Below are 5,118 nucleotides of genomic sequence, written 5' to 3'. Positions count from 1 at the left end.
CTTAGTTTTCAATAAATCTGTTCTTCATTGATCTTTTATCTTTTTTTCTATTTTGTTTATTCACTAATTTCTTTCCTCCTAGTAATTTTGTGGTTTGTGTTGCTTGTCTTTTGCCTTGATGCCGTTTATCTGATGCCTTTCCATTTCTTAGTATAAGCACTGACCGCCCCAAATGTCCCTGTTAGCACTGCTGTTGTTGTGTCCCTTCAATTCTGATGCATTGTGCTATCTCCATTTGTTTACAGGAAGCTTTTGATTATTCTTTATTTCTTCTGTGGCTCTTTGCTTAGGAGCAAATTGTTAAGTCATGTGTGAGTTTACATATCTTTTAGATATTTGTAAATCGTTAATTTCTAACTGAATTAGATTGTGATCAGAATGTAATCAGAAAAGAGAAATGATATGGTTTCATTTTTAAAAAAAATTATTGAGACTTTTGCTTTATATCTTAGCAGTGAACCATGATAAGAAAGTTCAAGGTACTGATGAAAAGGATGGTTTCTGGAGGTGTGGAATGAGTTCTCTCAGATGGCAATGAAGTTCTGTTAGTCCATAGTGCAGATTAGCCCTGTTGTTTCTTGGCTGATTTTCTGTTTTGTTGATCTGTCCACTGATGGAAGTGAGGTGTTGGAGTGGAGGGGGCCGCTCCTTGCTGTTGAACTGCATCAGCTCCCGGGATAGGAGATGGCCTTTTGATGACACCTTAGAGACCCTGATGTGAGGAAGAACATTCCCAGAGTGTTGCTTGAGTGGTTTGGGCAGTTCTGACACATTGTTAGCTTTATTGCATCAGGGTTGAGAAGATCTTTTCCAGATCCGCTGGCTGCCCAAGTCCACCTAAGTGCATCCAGAGACCCGGGTACTTGGTGCAAGCTTGGCCAGGAGAATGATCTGATCTGTTCTGCTTTGCATTTCCTGATGTGGCACTTGATGTCCCCAGCTGGCCCAGATGAACTGTGCAGTGGGGCACACTGTCCAAACATTGGGCAGGCCTCAGCACCTGAGGAGGGATAGTTGATCGATTTGTTCTGTCCTCTGTCCTCTGTAGTGGTACGAGGTGTCCTTTGCAGGTTCCGATGGATTGTCATATCCTCCATGGGCACCTAGATGTGCTGTCCACCGCTCTGTCTGAGCCTCTATTTTGAGGAGGCTCAGCTTTGACACTTGCACTCCATGGTCAGACCATGGAAGCTGCACTTTTCTTTATGGTAACATTCTTGAATGGAGGTTTCTTGTTTTGCTGTTTGTTTTTAGGATCATTTTCCAAAGTTCTCCCCTCACCCTGAGATTGATTTAAAAGACAGATTTTATAAAAAGAAGATTAGAAAGAGGGACATTCAGTCTGCTGGTTCACTCCGTAAATGGCTGTAATGCCAGAGCTGAGCTGATCTGAAGCCTGGAGCCTAGAGCTTTTTCCTGGTCTCCCATGTGGGTCCAGAGGCCCAAGGATTTAAGCCATCCTCTGCTGCTTTCCTAGGCAGGGAACTGGTTTGGAATTGATGCAGCTGGGACATGAACCAACACCCATATGGGATGCCACATGATAGATGAGGATTAGGATGCTACACCACCATGCCAGCCCCTAAGTGATTAAAAATGGTATATACATAAAATATATGTATATATATTACAGATAAAAATATAAACCTTTTTAATCACATATATATACTAAAATGCATATTTTTAAAATATAGTTTTCAGCAGTTTATCTTGTGATAAGCAAATGGAGTGCTTCATTCTGTCATGCCAGAAGTCATTTTCCTTTTTGTCTTTTGTTGATTTTGAGGTTTGCAGTACTGTGTAGTTGTAGTTTTCATGTGCATTTACAAGCATTTTTTCATTGTTTCTGTCATTCTATCCTCTTGAATAAGGTGTTTGTACCTATCATTTTCTGTTTAGTTGGATTGTTTGGTGCTGTTCCATTTGTGTGTATGTGTGTGTGTGTGTAGTTTAAAGGCTATTCCTGGCTGCTTAGTGACAGGCAGATATTCGTCTCCCAGGCTGAAACTTACTTTTTTTCAACTTAACATGAAGTCTATTTCACCGTTTGTCTTGTCATTTATTGGTCTTTTGGTGTCATGTCAGACCACTTGTCAGACCCTCCCTCTCGGTCCTAAAGGTTTCACATGCGTTTCCTGAGGGAGGTTTTTTCATTTTTTTTTTTTCATGGAGTAAAAAATTCATGGTTTTTCATTTTGCATTTTAAGTTAATGAGCTGTTTTAATTTTCCTACAAAGTATTGGTGTAGGAGTTTAAAGTGTTTATGTGTTTTTCATTTTTTGTTACTGTTCAATTACTGCAGTATCATTTATCATAAAAGCCTGCCCTTTCCCAGTTGCATTGCATCTGCAAGTTTATAAAAGGCATGCTTGGGTCATTGTTGGGTTCTCTAGTGTTTCTTTAGTCTGTTGCAGCTGCTTGGGCAGTGAACCAGCAGAGGGAAGAGCTTCTTGTTTCTCCTCCTTTCTATCTGATTTTCCAATAAAAATAAATCTTAAAAAAAGAGTTGAATTATGATCTGCAGAAAGGGGGAACAAGTGTTTATTGTATCATTTGATTCTCATTCTGTCACCGTTTCTCTGGTTTCCTTACAGAGCTCTGGGGAACATGAGTGCAGTGAAGAAGTTTCCCATGAAGATGAGGGGTTTATGGGCATGTCCCATCTCCTGCAAGCCCATCATGCTATGGAAAGATTGGAAGAGTTTGTGTGTAAGGTAAGATGACGGTATCCTCTCATTTGCATGCAGTATTTAGTCAGTGCCAATCAGAAACAGCTAAACAGCATGAGTACTTTGGCATTCAGCTTTCTATGCAAAAAATCCATGGTAAAATGAGGGCAGGGGAAGTCTTCTGAATTGTTTCAGAAAAGTTTTACAAATAAATAGTAAAGATTTATTTATTTTTGTGTAGAAGGGAGAGTTACAGGGAGACAGAGCAAGTGAGAGAGAAGGATTTTTAAGATTTGTTTATTTATTGGAAAGTCAGTATACAGAGAGGAGGAGAGACAAGAGAGGAAGATCTTCTGTCCGATGATTCACTTCCCAAGTGAGTGCAATGGCTGATGCTGTGCCGATCCAAAGCCAGGATCCAGGAACTTCTTCCGGTATCCCACACGGGTGCAGGGTCCCAAGGCCTTGGACCTTCCTCCACTGCTTTCCCAGGCCACAAACAGCGAGCTGGATGAGAAGTGGAGCTGCAGGGATTAGAACCGGCACCCATATGAGATCCCAGTGTGTTCAAGGCGAGGACTTCGGCAGCTGGAACACACTGCCCGGCTGAGAGAGAAGGATTTTATAATCACCATATTGTATGGTGGAACCCAAAACTCCTGCCACCTAGCTCTAATCCAGTGTCTATGAACCCACCTTTGCCCATCCTTCCCTCCCACTTGCCACCCAGTGTTTGGTAAGCGCAAGTATATATTTTTTAGCTTTTATAAGCTTTCTGTTTTTTAAGTCAACATGTGAGTGAAATTATGTGATATTTATCTTACGGTGCTTTGGTTGATGTTGTCACCTGCGGTTTAGTCAAGGTGTTGTAAAGGACAAATGTGATCCTTTCATGTCTGAGTTACATTTCCATGTTGACACACCCATTTTCTTTAGACGTTCATCAGTACAGGGAGCCTTAGGTTGTTTTGATTTCTTGGAACTTGCGGAGTGCAGACAGCTCGACAGATGAATTTCATTTCTCTTTGGAATCTTGCCAGTTAGTGGAATTGCTAGATCATATGGTAATCCTAGTTTCCAGGTTTTGAGGAACCTCTCTACTGTTTTATGTATAATCCCATGAACAGTGTGCAAGGATTCCCTTTTCTCTGTATCTTCTCCATCACTTTTTGTCAAAAAAAAAAAAAAAGAAAAAGAGTTTAAAGACAAAGTAGGGGACTGGCAGTAAGTGATGCTGTTGCCCAGAACAGCTTACATCCCCTATGGGTGTGATGTGTATCCTGGCAGTTCCACTTAGGATCCAGCTCTGTGCTGATAGCCTGTGGGAGCAGGAGAGGATGGCCCTAATCTTTGGGCTCTTGTACTCACAGGGGAGACCCAGACTCTTTTGGCTTAGGCCTGGTCCAGGCTGGGCCATTGGGGCTTTGATCTGAGCTGAAACTGGGATTGGCAGCCGGCAGCACATGGATATGATTCTTCTCTCTCTATAACTTTGTCTTTCAAATAAAGAATGAATCTTCAAAAAAAAAATCTAATATTGACAATGTTTTCATGTACATGTTGGTCATGTATACATCTTTTGAAAAAAGTATATTTCAATCTGCTATCTGTTTTAATTGCGTTATTGATGGTGTTTTTGCTTTGTGGCTGTTTCAGTTTCTGTTTCCCAGTCCCCTGTCAGGTGTGTAGTGTGCGTATTTTCTCCCATACTGTAGGTTGCTTGTTTACAAGGTAGTTTTTCTTCTTTTACCAGGGAAAAGCTTTCACTTACTATACTTTTTTAATCTAATCTAGAACAATCACTGCTAATTGAAGTGTCCGGAGTAATTTCATCCAGATTTCAAAGACCGAGTTACAGAGAGATAGTGAGAGAGAAAGACAGTGAAAAAGCTCACATGAGCACGGCTCACTCCCTGAATGTCTACAACATCTGCAGATGGGCCAGGCTGAAGTGAGGAACCTGGAAGCTTGTCTGGGTCTCCTACTTGAGTGCAGGGACCCAAAGCCTGGGGCCCTTTCCACTGCTTTCTTTCCTAGGTACATGTACAGGGAGTTGGGTCGGAAGTAGAGCAGCCAGGACATAAGCTGGCACCCCATCCCAGGTGGCGGCTTCATTGCTGCCACCACAACATTGACACCCCTGTCTGTGCCTTTAACTGAGGAATTGAGTCTGTTGACATTTAAGATCATTATTGATTGGTTATGTCTTACTGCTGCTGTTTTGAGACCTGTGTGTTTTTATTGTGTGTCCGTTCCCCTCAGTGTTCATTTGTCATTTAGTGATTCTCTCTGGAGTTGTACTTTGATTTCCTTGCTAAATCTGTGTGTAAGTTTTGTGTTGTAGTTAGTTTGAGGCTTACAAAACAACTTTATTGACTGTAATAGACTCTTAAAGTGATAACAGCTTCTGATAGATAAGGAAACAAACAGAAAACACAAAGAGGTAAAA

Source organism: Ochotona curzoniae, unplaced genomic scaffold, assembly GCF_017591425.1.
Source record: "Ochotona curzoniae isolate NIBS_2020 unplaced genomic scaffold, NIBS_Ocur_1.0 patch441, whole genome shotgun sequence".
NCBI classification, from domain to species: domain Eukaryota; kingdom Metazoa; phylum Chordata; class Mammalia; order Lagomorpha; family Ochotonidae; genus Ochotona; species Ochotona curzoniae.
The sequence above is the reverse complement of the archived record's forward strand: the minus strand, read 5'-3'. Positions refer to the sequence as shown.